General features: G+C 46.4%; 1 protein-coding gene across 1 annotated transcript in view; it reads right to left on the minus strand.

The window, feature by feature from the left end:
- LOC135385774 (uncharacterized) overlaps positions 1–19,485 on the minus strand; it is a 47,315-nt gene that overhangs the window by 19,220 nt on the left and 8,610 nt on the right. The gene's annotated exons all lie outside the window — the stretch shown is intronic.

The following is a 19,485-nucleotide window of genomic DNA, read 5'->3' on the forward strand; positions in this document are numbered from 1 at the left end:
CTCGAAAGCAAACGGGCGCCTCTTGGTGGCAGGGGAGTTTTATTGTACACCCCGCATAGTATGGACCTCTACCCGAGAAACGCCATCGTGACGTTGATAGACAGACTGAAACCGAAACAAATCGGAAGCGGAGGTCTGGGTTCCACGAATGGGCACTTGTTCGCTGCCTCATATTATAAGAAACGTAGGACCGAAGGTCGCGTCCCTTCCAGGGACCATCGTAGTCCCCTCAAGACCGTGACTCTCGGGCGCGACCTTGTTCGCCCTTAGCTTCGATCGTAGTTCAACACTACAAAATTGTTGGCGTTGTCGAACACTATGACCAGGGGCGCCGGAACAGGGGGAGCAAGGGGAGCGACGGCTCCCCCTAATTTACAGATGACGTAGCACGGCTCCCCCAGTCAAAGGGCACTGCCACAGGTCGACAAGTTCCAGTGCGAATTTTCGTTTAAAGGACAACGGAAGCGAAAATAGGCTGCAAAGCTGTTTGCCTCATATTGCGATGTGTACCAAAACAATCCGGAATCCGAGTTAGATTTACGTATATTAGTTGAAATGCCGCCACAATCGCGATATAAAATTCGGCCGCGGAGCACTCTGAGCCCCTGGCGAGCGTCGCCGCGCCGCCGTAGCAGACCACGGAAGTGACGCACGTTGTCTCCCCTGTTGGAGTTCCTGACTTTCATTTCGCGGTTGTTTTGCGATCGGAGGTTGATTTTCGCGACAAGAAAAATTGTACATGCTTCTGAAGTCTTTCCTGGCTGTGCTTCAGCATGTTGCCAACTTCCTTTCGGCAACCGGAGGACATAGTGTTCCTTGCACGAACGACGCACGGATAGACATCACAAACACAGCGTCAAACATCGAGTGACGTTTATTACAAAGACAACACTAGCAAGGCTGGCCTCCAAAATCCATCCGAAGGAAGGTGATCTCATTCCCTCTAGGAGTGAGAGTCTTGCTGCTTACATTACTAGCTGTCTTACCTTGCGTTCGGCCAGGATGTGTTTCAGAACAAACACGCTCTACCACTCTGTGGTTGTTTCCGTGACCGCATCGGCCATTGGCGCTCGACTGGCAATCGAGAGATGAGACGCTCAAATTCTGCCGATGTCTGAGTTTTTTTATGACTGTCATATTTCAATTGTTTCCGAAAGACAGGAATCTTATTCTCGCCGCGAATGTCTCGTCTATGCCTACTTGCAGACAGGTCAAACAAGACAAGTAGTGCGTACACATATTGTTAACGAATGGTTCAAACAAATCCAGAGGTGCTCATTAGCCTTGACTTGTCAACGAGGTACATCAGGCTGAAAGAAGGAGCGGCCCCTTCTGTATTTTCACAAAAACGGAAGGCACAAATATTTACCTCCACTTGGCGTTTCGGCGTACGTCTGATTCCCGCTACGGGGAAAAAACGGAGACGAAGAAGCATGTACGAACCCATCTCTCATAGGATATATCGCCTTCAGACTTCCACGAGATCTCCGAATCGAACATCTTCAGGCATTATTCGAAATTCGCTGTGTTTAACCCGTTCATCGGGCAGCCGCACATGGAGCTCGAGAGATATTTGACGTCATGCGCTCCACAGATTTTCCCGCAATGCTTTGCGGCAGCGGGCGCGCTCCATGGGCGATCGTGTCGGGTGGGCGGCCCAGCGCGCCCGTAATCGTCAAAAATATGCAAATCCGTACAGCGTACTCGCAAAATACTAGTGGCATCATAATTCTACGTAATATTTACACCTTGTTCGGCCCCTTTTTTTGCAATTGACAAATTTCGCTTCCGCCGTCCTTTAATTGCGAGTTACGTTAGAGAAGAGTTGTTGCAACAGGAACTGGTTCAGTTGGCCATGACAGTTTCAGGATCCCCAGACTTATTGCTTCTAGATGTTTTGTCAGACGCGTTGGACGGATAGTCTGAGTGTGCGTCCTCCAGGTAGTTCTCGACCCCCTAGGCCAGGGACCAGGCATGGCATTTTCGGGTCGTTTGGACCGTCTATGGTGACCCGATGCCACGTGTTTTCGCCCAGAATCTTTTCGCCCCCGAGACCTGCGAATTGTCTTTGCACCCTGACATGTGGAAAGAAAGTAAATTATTGGTTTTTTTTTTTACGTAAAGCGGCCATAGTCTGGTTTTGTGACACTGGCGTCGTGACTCTTTCCTGCACAAGAAAAGAGGGATGTTCCGTGGAGTGACTTGCGGTTGTCCCGTTTAATGAGGTTTTATAAGGGATTGTTGGATGGGCTTGAGAGATTCGCCACGTGGTTGGTCTGGAAGACGGAAGAATGTAAACGCGAGGGCGATAGCAGCGGTTTTCCCGCCGGGGAAGTTTGGGAATAGTGGCGGCGGCAATAGTAGCGGTATATGGCTCGACGATCAGTCTGAAGTGTCAAGTGCAGGTTGCTGCACAGTGCAGTTAGATTATTTTGTGACGTGTGCAAGTGTTGTGTGCCACGCTGTGACGTCACGGAAGATGCCTGAAAACACCCCGCCGACAAGAAGACGTCTCAGGCCTCTTCAAAGAATCTTTGGACTTCCCCACCCCTACAGCTAAGTGAAGTTGACGAGACATGTAAAAATTGTTTAGTTAGGTAGCCTGTGTGGCACTTTTGAGTGTAAGGATTTGTACAACTTGGGTAGTCTGGCGATTGTGATTTTAAGAAGCAAAGTTCAGTTTTGTGCAATTTGCCGGGTAGTCTTATGGCGATTTTGATTGTGAGGAACACAGCTCACTTTGGTGCGTCTTGTCGAGAAGCCTGTGTGGAGAGTTTGATTTTAAGTTTCTTGAGCTTAGAGTGTCTTTAGGTAATTTGTTGGACAGCCTGTATGAAATTTCAGTGATCAGTGAAGATTTTTCTAGCGTAAACGGAAGCCGTGTATTCATGCGAGGCCACTACCCGTAATCCGCTTCAGTCGCCGAGTCCGAATCTTGATTAGCACGGAGCTCCAGAGTTTACTCAGTATCGTACCAACCCAGCCCGCGACAGGCACCTGTAGGCTCTTGCTGAGCCCCAGACTGCGCCAGGAAAGCCTGGTTTAATCGCAGAAGGCAAAAGGATTGAGGATCAGACGATATTCGCTTCCAGCTCTGCAGAATATAGTTCCAGATTTTCGTTGCAATTGGCGTCTTAAAGTCGTGCTGTGAGACTATTGGTAAGGGAATCTGCGTTCCGTGCTGCGGCTCCCATGTAGACATGCATTTCATGTTCCTTCTGTTGCGTCTTCAGTTGTTGGGGCTGCCGCATCGGCAACAAGTTTACCGGACACAAATATCCTTGACTGGAAAAACAACAACAACAACATAGATGAATGAATGATGATGATGTGGGATGTTTCCCTGCGTTGAGTGCAGGACCCTACCCCATTCCAAAAAGGTTCACATGAAAGGATGACTGGAAAAAGTCCGCACAAAAAGCCCGCGTTCTCGCGCCTAATAGAGTTCGTTTATCTTTCCTTGTTTGTAAAATATGTATAAAAGATATGTAAATTATGTTTGTAATTACATTAACATTATCTTCTCAGACATATTAATGCACATTACTTCTGCAATAGTTGAGGTCTGCTGTACAAGTATCCACATGTCGTAATTTGCCTGGAGCAGGTTTTCAATTTGTGTACCACCCCTGTATTGCCTGCATGATCCCTTAAGGAAAACAAATGATGATGATGATGATGATGATTATCTTTATGGCAGCATTTTTTTTCCCGCTCCCCCAGTGGAAAAATAGTTCCGACGCCACTGACTATGACGTCATTTGTTTACAAATAGTGAGAGGTCTATTGTGTTACGCCGGTTGAACACATTTGGTCTGCGCTTATGAAGTTTTGATCTCAAAATTTGCTTTTTCCGTAAAAGAAGAATGAGGTGAGGTTTAACGTGGCTCTATATCCTGTCTCTGTCAGGCTGGAAGTTTACCCAGAATTTCGTCCCTGGGGGTGTGTCGGACTCTGCAGGGGAGTGGTGCAACTACTCCCATGCATTTTTATGCTCGGTGTTTGTTTTTTTCTCAGCTCACGTGTTGCCTTTGGCTTGAGTCACATGCCAGGGGAACAGGCTCCGTCACGACAGTTTCCTCATTCTCCGATACGCACTTTCCAAGAGTGAAGGATTTTTTTTAAAGGTTTGGGGAACAGAGGCCCTGTGCCCGCGTTGCGGGTCACCTGCGCCCGTTGTTCTTTCCCAAGTAACGGTACCGTGACGTTACAAGTAAGGTTTGTCTGCCTAGCGTGGTGACATGTCGCACGTGCCACAGGCTAGGACTGCATCGAATCGGTCGCATTCGGTCGGTATCGAATCTTGAGCTTAGCAAGCCACCACGTTACCGACTGAGCTACCGAGGAATGTGTTTTCTCCCAGTATCTCACTTTATTCGTTACAGAACACGCCGCAGCCACGAAAAAAAAGGAGGTCACCTAAGTACTTTTTAAACACTGCGACGGGCTATACCTGTAGCCATAGCTGGGCGAACTCACTCATGAGGGCCCTCATGAGCGCCCCTCACCCTCACCTCACGCCTTTGAGGTGAGGGTGAGTGAGGGCAAGCCCACGATCAGGCCATCCGTGAGTGCACTCATGAGGTTCTTACCCTCATGAGGTCTCCTGTGAATGCACTCATGAGGTCTTACCCTCACGAAGTCTCCTGTGAGTGCACTCATGAGGTTTTGCCCCTCATGAGACCTCCTGTGAGTGCACTCATGAGGTCTGAGGGCCGCCAGGTCTGTGTGAGTGAAGTCACTGGTGAGGCCTGAGGGGTGTGAGGTCAGAATGAGTGCATTCAGAAATGAGGTCAAATGACGCTTACGAGACGTGGGCAAATTGTGAGGGCACTACTGATATGGTTCCAGCGATCCAGCTACCGGCAGGGTGCACTTTAAAGGGCTGGTGTTCCCGTTTTTAGCAATTTCGTCTACGTCGCGCTGGGAGCACAGCCAAGCGTCCTGAGCTGACGGATTAGTTAGTGATATGGTTCCAGCGACCCAACTACACGCAGTGCGCACTTTAAAGGGCTGGTGTGCTCGTTTTTAGCAATTTCGTCTACGTCGCGCTGGAAACACAGCCAAGCGTTCTGAGCTGACGGATTAGTTGGTGATATGGTTCCAGCGACCCAACTACGCGCAGTGTGCACTTTAAAGGGCTGGTGTGCCCGTTTTTAGCAATTTCGTCTACGTCGCGCTGGCAACACAGCCAAGCGTCCTGAGCTGACGGATTAGTTGGTGATATGGTTTCAGTGACCCATCTACCGGCAGGGTGCACTTTAAAGGGCTGGTGTTCCCGTTTTTAGCAATTTCGTCTACGTCGCGCTGGGAGCACAGCCAAGCGTCCTGAGCTGACGGATTAGTTAGTGATATGGTTCCAGCGACCCAACTACACGCAGTGCGCACTTTAAAGGGCTGGCGTGCTCGTTTTTAGCAATTTCGTCTACGTCGCGCTGGAAACACAGCCAAGCGTTCTGAGCTGACGGATTAGTTGGTGATATGGTTCGAGCGACCCAACTACGCGCAGTGTGCACTTTAAAGGGCTGGTGTGCCCGTTTTTAGCAATTTCGTCTACGTCGCGCTGGCAACACAGCCAAGCGTCCTGAGCTGACGGATTAGTTGGTTGCTAAAAGCAGTACACCAGCGCTTTAAACTGCACCCTGCCGGTAGTTGGGTCACTGGAACCATATCACCAAGTAATGAGTCAGCTCAGGACGCTTTGCTGTGTTCCCAACGAGACGTAGACGAAATTGCTAAAAACCGGCACACCAGCCCTTTAAAGTGCACACAGCCGGTAGTTGTGTCGCTGGAACCATATCATCAATGCCTTCATAATTTAATTTGCGCACGTCTGGTATGCGTCATTTGACCTCATTTTTGAGTGCCCTCATACTGACCTCACACAACCCAGGCCTCACCAGTGACTTCACTCACAGAGACCTGGCGCCCCTCAGACCTCATGAGTGCTCTAACAGGAGGTCGCATGAGGGGCACAACCTCGTGAGTGCACTTACAGCAGACCTTATGAGGGTAAGACCCTCATGGGTGAGGGCTTTCGTTTGCGAGTGCCGTGAGGGTGAGGGCGAGTGAGGGCATTGCCCGTGAGGGCCGTGAGGGTGAGGACGAGTGAGGGCATGTGTCCATGCGGCCGTGAGGGTGAGGGCGAGTGAGGGCCTGTGCTCGTGAGGGCGGTGAGGGTGAGGGCGAGTGAGGGCATGTGCGGGCGAGTGAGGTTTCACCAAAATGCCCACCTATGCCTGTAGCTTATAGATGCTACAAAAATCGCGCTGCCTTACTTTGAACAAGGGTAAGGTAACAGACTTTACCACCAGCACATTCCCCAAGCGGCATAACGTACGCCCCCTTCCCCCACATACACACACACACACACAGAGACAGACGTGGCTTCCCTATTAGTGTACTAGCGGGTGATGACGCGTGAAATATATGTGAAGAAAGACACAGATATACAAATGCCATTCGTGATGAATTGTGGCACAGTGCTTCATGGCATAGAACAACACTTACGTAGCACTCGGACAACTGATAAAATGGCAAACAGAACGCGTATGCGTTTATTCTTGGAATTCCCCGCATGCTGGCTTGTACCGGTGTTGGTGAGTCGCGCACTACCGCGGATCCCAAACGCCAGTCCCAAGGTTTTATCCGTACTAAGAAGCCTTGAACGGTGGCGCCCGGGGTCTTCCTAAAGCCCTAGCCAAAGGGTTTTCCTTAAAACTCCTGGACCGTCCGGCGTGTATGGGTATGAAGCGTGTGCAACACTTCCCAGAGGGAACACTTTCTCCTGTGGCCGCACAAATAGATTCCAATGTTCACATCTGGAAATGGATGTCCGTCAGACATGGGGAGATATGCCTTATTTGTTATAATTGCAAAGCTACACAACAAGAGGTAATACCGAACCGTCGGAATCAGTGCCGTTTATATAAAAGAGAGTCTGTCATTAATGAGACCTGCGTATACCTAGGGCTCCACCCACTTTTTGAGATATCTGGCCAATCACGAGCCAAAATACAGTTCGCTATTATAATCCCAGGCTATCACCGCCGACAAATCTTCACTGATGCCTCCGTAATGCCTGACGCATCGGGCGCAGCTTTTATCTCACTGATACATACCATGAACAGGCCTACAAACTGCTCTACCCCATGTCGTCCACCGAGACTGAATTCTTTGGCATCCTGACCACTCTGGAATACATTGCTGACTTGCCACCTCGAAAATGGGTCGTACTCGCCGACAGCAAGGCGTCCCTCCTCCTCTTGGTGTCGTCCCGTCCCAACCTCATACAGGATACCCAGCCTGATGGTACAGATGTAAAACAGGCTCCGCACCAATGGTCATGTTTTGTCTCTCCTGTGCCCGGTCACGTGCGCCTGACCCGTCGCGCAGACGCAGCTGCAATACGCGTAAGTAAGATCCCGCTTGCTCTGGGATCAGGGTAGTCCCACAGGGCTACCCATCACAGGAAACATACGTGAACATCCCTCAGCTGCCTTCATTGGGATTAGGAAAAATCTTTCGAAAAGCAGTACTCCAAGCAGCCTTCATTTACATTTTTAGGAAGAAATCTTCCAGGAGCAGTACTGCAAGCAACTGGGATTCAGAAAAAGAACATTCCAGGCTACCTGGCAACTGGGATCAGAGAAAAAATCTTCCCGGGAAAGCACGGCAAAGGATACTGCCCCGACAACCGCTCTATAGGCCGCGCATTCAAAGGCACTGCACACCCGGGGGCGTATCGCGTTATCAAGGGGCCTTCTCCAAGAAGTACCGGCTGCCCTTTGCCTCCCCCCCCCCCCGCGGATGTAAAGGGGGACCAGAGCAATCGGAATCGTGAAGAAAAAAAAAACTTCACCGGGAACAGCACCCCAAAGGGCATTGCCCCGACGACCGTTTATTATAGGCAATCAGGGGCAACCAAGCGACCATTCGGCCGTAATCGAAGACCACCGGGATTTTATGAAATAAATCTTCCTGGGAACAGCCAGATTCATTGGCAAATTTAGCAAATTGTGTACACACAACCCGCACGTGGAGTAACAGGGAGCGTAACGGCTCCTGTAACAGTGCGGGGCATAGGCCTCTGCAACTTACAATGAATCTGTAACTCCTTCAAGGAGCCTAACGTACAACAGCAGTACTGATCCCTATAAAGTATTGTTTTTTTTTAACTGCCGCTTCCACTGTCGTTATCCGCTTCACATCCCATGAAACCGCTATTTTTGTGCCTGGCTTGAAGTTTGTTACTCGAATAATTTCAAAATTGGCAGCATGTGAACCGTACAAATAAAAAATAGTCTCAAGGTATGGCGTGGAAGTGGTCATCCGCATGCGTTGAAGCTTTCGAGACGGTGAAGAGGATGTTGACATCTGCGGAAGTCCTGAGTTACTACGACCCGGAGAAGCCCATCTTCTTAGCAGTTGATGCTTATGTATGCGTATCAATGGCAAAGACAGACCGGTAGCTCACGCATCAAAGACACTCGCGTCAGCAGAGACGAAGTACGCTCAGATAGAGCGAGAGGCACTTGCCATCATCTTTGGTGTGAGAAAATTTCATCAATACCTATGGGGAAGGAGATTTGTCCTCTACACCGATCATAAGCCCTTGACCACCATTTTTGGGTCAAGAAAAGGGATACCAGTGTCAACAGCGAGTCGTCTATAGCGCTGGGCACTTATTTTGATGAGCTACACCTACGACATTTCATTTCATTTCATTTCATTTCATTTCATTTATTTCTTCACAGAAAACAAGTGAAGGGGAGGCTGAGGCAAAAAAGTCTCTAAGGGACTTGACAGAGGCCTCAGTCACCCGCCATCAGCAAAGACAATGCATATACAGCTGAAGGTACAATACGTGACGCTGATAATACTTGAGAATACAAACATGATAAGTATAATGATTTGTAACATACACTCTCGTTACTTAATCAACTCAAAAAGTTTTCGCACTGCAACTAAAAAGTTTAATGAGTAAAGCAAGAAGCAGAAAGTACTGCATTCGGCTCAACATGAAAAGAAGCGGCCAAAAAACATTATTCTAATGCACAAAAATAGTCTAACAATTCACACTTGGATATTTTGGTAAGATCATTGTCAAATGTATTTAGCAGCTTACTTAGATTGTACTGCAAAGTTTGAAAGCCATAGGAAGTCCTACATTGAAGAAAGGAGTATCTACAAGGATTGCGGTAGCTATAGACGTGGCTCAAGCGTTTCAAATTTGCCATGTCTAGAAACTCGTTGTCATTTTCTCTAATGGCTTTCTTATATCCTAGAGCAAGTCTGTAGTTATACAAGTTGTGAATTTTTGGTATATAATGTTTTGTGAACAAGCCTAACGTTGTATGTCTATAAGGTAAGTTTTCTAAAAGCCTTAAGAATTTTTTCTGAACCAGTAAGAGTTTGGAGAGTGAGTGTTTCGAGGATGTGCCCCAAACAAGAAGACAGTAGTTGAAATGCGGTTCAATTAGCGTACGATATAACAATGTCAAAATGTTGGCTGGTAAGATGAATTTGTACTTAAATATTAGTCCAAGACTGGAGCACGCCTTTGCCCGAACATGTTGAATGTGAGCATCCCAAGTTAAAAAGGCGGTAAAATACACTCCTAGGAGTTTAACCTTTTCAACTACTTCAACTTTTTCGCCACATAAAAGTATATCATTTGTTAATTGGAAGCTTCGGTTGCGAGATCTGAAAATGATTGCCTTGGTTTTGGCTGGATTAAGCCGCAGACGGTTTGCATCTGACCATTCAGAGAGCTTTAGAAGTACTGCATTAGCTTTCTCAACAACATCTCTGATGTCCCTACCCGTGAAGAACATGCTGGTGTCGTCCGCATACATTACAAACTTTGTCTCTGAGCACACGTCTACAATATCATTTACGTACAGGTTAAAGAGAAGGGGGCCCAACAAGCTGCCTTGTGGAACTCCGGATTTCACGGGCTTAAAAGATGACTTCTTGTCTTTTATAACTACGCACTGTAGCCTACAGCTAAGATATGACGTTAACAGCATTAAAGGAAGTCCGCGTATGCCGTAGGAAGAAAGCTTACTTAGTAAAATTGTGTGATCTATCGAGTCGAAGGCTTTGGAATAATCGGCTATAATCCCTAGTGTGAACTGCTTGTTTTCAATTCCTTTTGCTACTATTTCCTTCACTTTTAAAAGCGCTGTTTCAGTAGATTTTAATTTTCGATACCCATATTGTGCTGGCGTTAAAATAGAGTGACGATCAACAAAAGTGATCATTCTTATATATATTATTTTTTCAAACACCTTAGACAGTACCGGTAAAATGCTTATCGGTCGGTAGTTGGACATGACCTGCGTGTCCCCCCCTTTATGTATCAGACAAAGTTTGGCTATCTGCATTTCAGCTGGGTACACTCCGTGCTCGAAACAGAGATTGAAAATGTGCGATAAGCAGGGTGCTATGTGGCTCGCTACGCTTTTTATTGGCGCTATTTGCATGTTGAAAACATCCAAGCTCTTGCTCTTTTTCAGAGAAACAATAGTTGAGGACACTTCATTAGCATCAACCGGAGAGAAAAATAGTGACTGTAAGTTGCTACGTGCTGGATGCATTCTTGTTGGTGTTGATTGATAAGATGGTGTAAATTGATTCGCAAAGTACGCGTTTATGCCTTCAACCATATCTTGTCCTGTTAAAATGGTATTATCATGGACAACACTGTGGATGGAGCCATGACCTGTACCATTTCCCCGCAGTTTGTTTATGACACTCCATATATTGCTTCTCGATTCGTCAGTGAAAAGTCTCACGTAATAATCTTTCTTAGCACGTCTAATTGCCGCCGTGGCGTAATTCCTAAAATTCTTATATGTAGTGTGATTGATTTCAGTTCTATCTTTCAAAAACATTTTATATAATTTGTCTCTTTCTCGTATAATTTTCATTAAACTAGTTGTCATCCATGGCTTCCTATAGGTTTTGCGCAATGTTTTCGTAGCCATAGGGAAGCAGGAGTGGTATACCTCAAGTAACTTTTTGAAAAAAGAGCTGTAGGCTTCATTAGGTTGATCTGTATTGAGAACAAAGTCCCAGTCTGTACCCGCGACGATGTCAACAAATCGTCTAATACTATCTTCACTGACCGATTGGAAAGTGTAGTGTTCTTTTTGTCTCGTAACGTTGTACTTAAGAGAAAGAAATATTGGAAGATGATCACTTATGGACGTGTCTATGACCCCAGACTTTGATACAATATTAGTATTTGTAAGAAACAAATCTAACAGACTCGATGTTGACCTTGTTATGCGCGTAGGCAACGATATGGTGTTTGAAAAACCATAAGTAGCGAGTATAGACTGAAAGTCCTGGCTATGGGAGGAATTTTGCAATAGGTCTATGTTAAAATCACCTCCGAGATAGCATGTACATTTTTGCTCTATTACAAATGACAGAAGCTGCTCAAGGCAACGAAAAAATTCTACAGTACTCGTTCCGGGAGGCCGATAACAAACACTAAAGATGCGATTTGACGAGCGTACCGTTAACAACTCAAAATCATTGCACATGACAGTGTATTCACTTAGTATTGTACATGAAATGTTGTTCTTTACCAGCATACTCACACCTCCACCCTTTTTATTTGTACGATTTAGAAAGAAGGTTTCATAGCCCTCTAGAGTAAACGTATCTTCGGGATTTCTACCCCATGTCTCCGTAAACATGACGATGTCGAAGATATCTTGTACATTGTCAAACAGAATTTCAAGCTCAGAAACTTTATTTTTGAGTGACTGTATATTGACGTGGAAAAGATTGAAACATTTTTTAGATATGTTGTCGACAACACTACTAAGAGGAAGTGACACGTTTCCATCCATTTCTAGAAAAAAAAAAAAAAATAATAATAATAACACCAAAGGTAAAAACAAAAAAAGAATTTTTTTTTTTTTTTTACTTAATCTTGTCCATCGAATTCAAATTGTACATCGAATTCAAAGGAACGAAAGACATCGCTAATGCAGATGGTCTATCTCGTCTTCCGCAAGGCCCGGTTGCAGAATTCGAGGAAATCTTCAGCGTTCATTGTGAAGGAATCGATGCCATCCAAGACGAGAGCATGTCTATCCTTCCAATAACCGCTGAAGACATCGAAAAATCTACTGCCAGCGATTTGTCCCTCTCCGTGGTGGTAGACTACCGATCGGTGCTGCATCTGGTGTATCCGGAGAAGGCTCAGGACTTGAGCACGTCTGAGTCATCTAGGAAAGCTCGTGCTAGACAGAAGAGGAACCACGACGTCCGAACGCGCGATCGCAGCTTCGTAATCGGCCAGAAAGTGTGGATGCTCGACCCAATCAAAAAAGGCCATTGGAAAATTGGGACAATCGTCAACAAGCATGGCTCCACAATCTATGTTGCGAAAGACGAGTTCGACAAAGAACATAGGGTCCGCAACGGTCATTTAAAACGTCGAGAGTTTACGACTACATGGCTTCCACATGTTCCACAAGACGACAGAGCTTCATTGCAGTCTCCAGGAAACAACGCTTCTGAAGGCTTCCTTCTCCCGTTTCCTGAGACGACTGGAACTGAAGGCGACAGCGAACAGTCTCCTGTTCAAGCGACAGCAGACTCTGCAGTTCCTCTAGAAAACTCTGCTGCTCCTCTAAGGACTTTCACAGCTCGATATCCAACGCGCACGCGTTGTAAACCGAAGCGCTACGGATATTCTTAAAAGGGGGGAAATTGTAGTGGCGCTGCAGTTCCACCAGCAGCGATGTTGAGAATGAAGACTTGCGAGTCTCGTGAGCAGCTGCTGGGCAGCTAGCATTCGGGTTCCGGCCTCCGTGCAATAGACAAGTACTACCCACGTAGTCCGGTCACTTCAGTTGCCAGAATATTTCGCGTGACCACACACATATTTCCTGACATAACGCATTTTGGGGATATTAAAGTACAGCGATGCTCCACCTAGGATTACCAATGAAGTGCCAATGAAAGTGCATTTGTTGAAAGGTGGCTGCATTGGCACTTTGGTTCGATGCCAGACCAATGTAACGCCAATGAAGCGCCATCGTTCATTGAGCAATTTCAGAACGTAATTATACGGGCGACATGGCTTCAAACTTACCCCAATAACAGTGGTATTCTGGTCATTTTCTAACATGACGCACTTTCTTTGTTCAGTTTTGTATAAAGATAACACCAATATAGCCAAAATACTGCCATTTATTGGTTCTTCATTGGCTTGAATGGGCCTCCTTCGGCTCAATGAAACCGGGATAGACTGAATGTTGAACTAATATTGCGTGCTGCCTGGGGAATTGTAGACACTAGTTGAAGAGCATTCTGACGTTTTAAAAGTGGCAGAATAGGTTCAGCATCACTGCCGTTGCAGCGGTAGAGACGGCCTCACGTTTTTCGGGAAGCGACACCTGTGCTTCTTAATGCTATTAACTCAGGATAAATCGAATCATGAACGAATTTTCTCCTGCTGCAGGCTATGCAGATGAAGTACAAAACGAAATAACTCTGTTTCAACTGTAGGCCTTTTGAATGAAAGTTCGTTAAAGGTAAGTCGAAGAGGCGGTACAGCGCAAGAAGATGAACGTTCGTAGAACTAGTGTGCAATACGGCATACCAGAAGGAACGCCACGGTGTTGAATAAGAAGCGGGGATTTGAAAAAGGGCGTTCAGGGACCCTACGGAGTTCGGGGTGAAGAAAACGAGCGCAGGTTGGTGTGGCACATAAATATCCTTGCAAGTAGCCAGTTTTCCTCCCAACCAGGTATGGGCAGAAAAAGCCAAGTGCAGAACGTGAAAAAGAGTGGTAGGAAGAGAGGTGAGAATGGGAGAGTAAGGAAATCAAAGTGTACATTATGCACAAGGGTGCAAAAAGACGAGTGCCGAAGAAAGATTTTGAGTGGGAAGTGCACCGTAGATTCACGAGACGAGACGAGAACAACGAATGCATTGAATGCTGGGAAAATTACTTCGCTACAAACAAGTCTGAAGTACAGCTTGATGAAACGTACTATATAACTGTAATCCGTGGCTACATGCTGCCACCTTGCACCTTGGTCTGGCAGACCTTTCCTTTTAATAAATGTATATCCCCCCCCCCCTACATGCTGTAAACTGTGCTTAATACGATGATGTCATTAATCACTCGTTCCTCGCGCGGATCGACCCCAACTGCACCTACTGCCTCCCATTGAAGATGCAAAGGCCGTTAGAGTCCGTCATCCATCGCCTGCGACTCAACGTTCCGTTCGCAGTAGCATTCCTTGATTGATTGATTGATTGAAAGAAAGAAAAAAATGGGGATTGTAGCCCTCATCACGAGGGCCGGCTACCCCAGATCACCTAAGGAAAGGAATTCCAGACACGTCCACCATCACCCACTGGAGATGTCGCGAAGCGGCGACGAACGCCACAGACAGGTCATAGCCCATCTAACAGCTTGGTGTCCCTTAAAAACTGTGTAACGGCTCGCAAAGCTGGCAGTTGAGTGCTGGACCGGCAATCCAGCATTCCTTCATAAGATAGGTGCCGTTGAATCACCGACCTGTTCAACTTGCGGAACTGTGGAGATCACGGAGCATGTGCTGTTGACCTGCCGACACTTCGACTTTAGTCGGCAAACACTGAAGAACCTTGCTACTGAAGAAATTTGCTAAACTTCACAACCGACCTTTTAGTGTTGATAAGGTACTGGGGAGCTGGCTAAAGCAGCATCAAAACCCTGCGCTGTGTGCCCTGGCGAATTACCTCAAGTGCATACGTGCTGAAGTATTTTTTAGATCAGCCAATGCTTTCACACATCAAGTGTCATGGAACATCTGGTTTCCATTTTTTTTCTACTTCTAATTTGATCTAATCTAATCTAATGTGCTTGATACCAGTGCCTTCCTAATGATTGCAGGTGAAAGGAAAATCGAGAAAAGTCATTCAAGTGAGGCAAGAATGCTTGCTGCCGTCTCTATACCAAGGGCTTCGGGACAGATGGCCGAAGTCGGGTGATCTAACTAACGTGTCTTTATTTTTTGTATTATTTTTTTTTTCGTTACGTGTGTCCGTAGTGTATCCCCAGGCAGCACAGTGTACTGAAAGTCGAGTGCAATAGGGGTGGACGGGTAGGTGGAAGGCCTTGAACGCACTCATGAAGCTAAAGAACATTGATAAGACACATACCGTCCACCCCTATTGCACTCGACTTTCAGTACACTGTGCTGCTTGGGTCGGTTCGGTTCAGGTTTAGGTTCGACGATAAAGGTTCAGTTCCGGTTCAGCTCCGGAGGGCAACTATAATGGTTCAAACCGGTTTTTTCCAAACAGTTCGGTTCCCGAGTCGGTTCAGGGGCCACGGGTGGGCATAAAGCACAACAGGCATGTTAAATCACACTTCCGTTTGTGTGGTATAGTGCGTGAAGTGGACCGGAAGGCGTCAACAGTCGTTCAATATTTTGAAAGATTTTGCGCGATATGAAAGACATGATTAGTAGTGGTTACGATAGGAGCATAACCATGAATTACCAGTTTGGGTTCGGTGTCGGGTACTACCGCGACACGTAGCTCATGTCGCTGTAGTTAATTAACCCACCGGGTTGCTTACAGAATCTCGGCAGGAATATAAAACTCAATTAACCAAGCCTGCTCCCTTAGCCTAAATCTTTTAAGTCATTGAAATTATTGATTGCCAGTCAGTAGACGCGAATACACGTTAAGCAGAGAACGACGCTTCATGACATTTCATGACAGCCGCTACATTCGGTAGCCGTTACTTCATGACACGACGTTTCATTATTTCGACGCTTCATGGTAGTTGGATTGGCTCGTTTTAGCTCCCAGGCTCCATGGTTTGACGTTTTTTAGTTCTGTTGAATTGGAACGATGCCATTCTGAGCTCTGGGTCTTTATGTAAAAGGCGCGTTAACGTGTTATCACTGACCGCAGCAGTGCAAACATGTCGCCGTAGAGTAAAGTGTCTATGAAACAAAAACAGCACGGGCAAGAGTAAGTGCAAACAGAGAAGATCGACCCATTTTCCACGCATTGGCGATTCTTAAATGCGATGTCAGTAGATACGTATATTTGTTTTCACGTCTTTAATATCAATTGCACAAAGAAAACCAACTTTGATATGTTCTTAACTTTAAATAAAGTTGTTGCTGTTCATTCTGACCACCATGAGGGTGGCTGACCCTTTACTTTGTAAGTGGCTTATGTAAGCTCACACGCGATATGTGTCAACGATCAGTTCTGCAGTTAGGGTGGACACAATGTATAGCTGTGTATGTCACTTTATGAATGCTACTCAAAGCTGTCGTTGATCCCTAATCCCTATATACATTCATGTCCTAGACGTTAATAGTCATAACACTTCTAAGTTATTATATTTGTACATATTTCGCGACTCCAGCAAATCTAGAGCATTCCTGCACGGCACGACTTTTTCGGCAAGCAACATTAAGGCTACGAAGCTAATAAAAGAAGAAAAAGTAGTTTTGTGTTCATGCACAATGTGCAAAGTTTCGTCCTTACCAATTCAAACATTTCCAGACGTTTGAGGCTTACTTGTCTGTGTTGTCCCTAACTGTGGTCTGCCTCAGCCAATTCTCTTGTTTTCTTGTTTCCGCCCTTAGTTTCGTATGAACCGTTATTTCAACCGGTTACCGGTATTTTTTTAACGGTTCAGTTCCGGTTCAGCTCCAAGATGGCGTCGGCTGTTTCGGTTCAGTTCAGTTCCGGTTCGGCCAAAAACAACGGTTTTCGGTTCGGGTTCGGTTCGACTCTCTGGTTTGCACACACCCGGAAGAGGGTTCATATAGGAGGGATTCATGCGTGATCTCTATGTACAGAAAGTTATTTTCGAATGAACAAAGCATTTATAGGTACTGTAAAGCAGCACCGATCAAATGTCATTTAGTGTGGCTATTCGATAGTCCAAGCCACCAGGACAAAAACTGTGCAAGTTTCATTCCAATCAACGGCGCAGTTAATTAGAAAATTACAATTAAAGATTACGGGCAACACTGTACTAGGTATTCGAAATGAATCCGTACTTCTGACACATACGGCGGCAACCACATTGCATGCGTATAACACTGGGCCCGACATAACAATCCACCATAAAATCCGCCCCTGCAATCCACACAACGATCCACATCTGAGGATAAACGGATAAGCGAACTGAAATGAAATGCTGAGCCGTTGAAAAAAATGTGTCAGACGTTCAAGAAGCCAGACAGCGTCGGGACTTGTTTGTTTACAGAGGTTAACAGAGAGAGTTTGTTCGTTCGAAAGAGGCCGCGAACAAAAGGAGCGCGCAGGCGCAGCAGACAAGTATAGGGAGAGCCCCCATCGAACAGCGGCCAGCACTGGGTTACTTCCCAAAAACAGGGGTTAACAGGTTAAACTGTTAACAGGGGTTTCAGAATGCATAGGTAAACAGGAAAACTAATAATACGGTTACTAAAATAACGAAATTCCGATGTCATAGTGTGTAATACTAATTTTCAATGTTGCCCGCTGTACAGGGGGTTGTTTGACACCAGGCGTCGCACCGCTCCACTACGCCGCATCTTTCATGGCAAATTAAAAATATTTATCGCGCGTTGTCGGTCGTATGGTCCCGCATATAGTATTTAGAAGCAACGAAGGCTCTAGTCACATCACCGGCATATCATTCTTGTCTACTGCTTTACAGTACCTTTATGCTAACATGCGGCGTCTCACCCGGTTTGACACCATTACATAGAATCAAGAAAATGCGTTTTGGGGACCTTCCAATCAAATTTTTGATCCGAAAGTGACTGCGATCACATCATAAAAGTAATTAAAAAAAATGTTGGGCAGGAAAATAAAAATATCGGCTTCTCACCACAGGACACAAAATACTAGGCGTGGAGTGATAGCTCTCTCCGAACTGATCGATCTCCCTCCCGAAGAAGATCCTTGAAAATCTAAAAGGACAGGGTGTAATCTATGCTAGAAAAACAAAAGCAAGGTAGACTTCTGAGTATATAACCACCAGAAACACTGTCGCATCCGACCGAGTTTATTCCGGAAATATAGTGCCGTTTTACTCCTCGTTGATCACCGACAATAGCGCCGAAAATCCGACACGAAAAAGTGGAGTAGTTTCTGTGCAATTTGATGGAATACATGGCAAGAACAAGACAGATGTTTAGAGTATACGAGACTTTCCCGCTCTGGAAGTCGGAGATAGCGTCACTCGGACAAGGCCAATCAGGAAGCGCCCTTTGGCGCGGACAAGTCCAATCAGGGAGCAGCTGGAGGGCCTTTGGCGACCGGCGGGCGGTTGGACGGCGTCTGCAGGTCGCGAAGAGCCTGTGCACTGTGATCGGCTTGTGGAATGTCACTTCTAGGTTACCGTCAGACGTGTTCGTACAACCAAGAGCGTAACATCGTGTTCTTGCAACGTGACCACGTCAGAACTCACGCTGGGAAGCGAAAGTCAGCGTATTTACCGGAGTCTTTTTGCTTAGTATATTGTCGTACGAACGTGAAGCAGACGAGCTTGGAGGCAATCGCCTGCACTGCTCTCCCATTCATGTGCATGGCTTACGTAATAACGATGTTACTATTGCTGTCATTTTATTCCTCCTGGACCACTGACCACGGCATCGAAAATCCCACGCGAAATAGTGTCGTAATTCGTCCGTTATTTGGTGCATATTTGACCGGATGTTGAGGGGATTCCGAAATTCCCTCTCTGGAAACGTCATCCGGACAAGGCAAATTAGTGAGTGCCCCTTGGAACGAACAAGACCAATCAAGGAGCGGCTGCAGGGACTTTGGTAGCCTTGGCAACCGACCGACCGACAAGAGTGGGACAGGGCGATTTGGAATACGAGGGGACGGCGTCTGCTGGTTGCGGAGTCTGTGATCGGCTTGTGGAATGTTGTTTCCCGATAGCATCGGGAGTGTTCGTACAGCCAGGAGCGTAACACCGAGTTCCATGTGACATGGTCACGTCAGAACACTGATAAGCGAACGTCGGCGTATTTACCGAGGACTTTTCGCTTAATATATTGCGGTGCGAACGCCAAGCAGACGGCCTCGGAGACAATCGCATGCGCTGCGTTGCCATTCGTCGTATATATGTATATATATATATATATATATAAAGAGGGGGAAAGCCATTAAAAAAATAAGTAAATGATGCTAGACGTGTTTGAAATTCAAACTTACAGATAAAAATGGCTTCTGTGGCTGCACGTAGAGAAACAGATACTCATTGAACGATGCGACAGCACCAGAGGACACGTGTTTCGCCGTGTTTGCGGCTCGTCGGCCCTGGGTAGCTGCGCATCGTTCGGGATTGGCAAACCAGGGGTCACTCAGCGAGCGATATACACCTGGGAGGGTGACTGAGCACTCCTCAATGCCACAGTGCAAGCCAGTGAATTATAAAGAGGGGGAAAGCCATTAAAAAAATAAGTAAATGATGCTAGACGTGTTTGAAATTCA

The sequence above is a fragment of the Ornithodoros turicata genome, chromosome 2 (assembly GCF_037126465.1).
Source record: "Ornithodoros turicata isolate Travis chromosome 2, ASM3712646v1, whole genome shotgun sequence".
NCBI lineage: Eukaryota > Metazoa > Arthropoda > Arachnida > Ixodida > Argasidae > Ornithodoros > Ornithodoros turicata.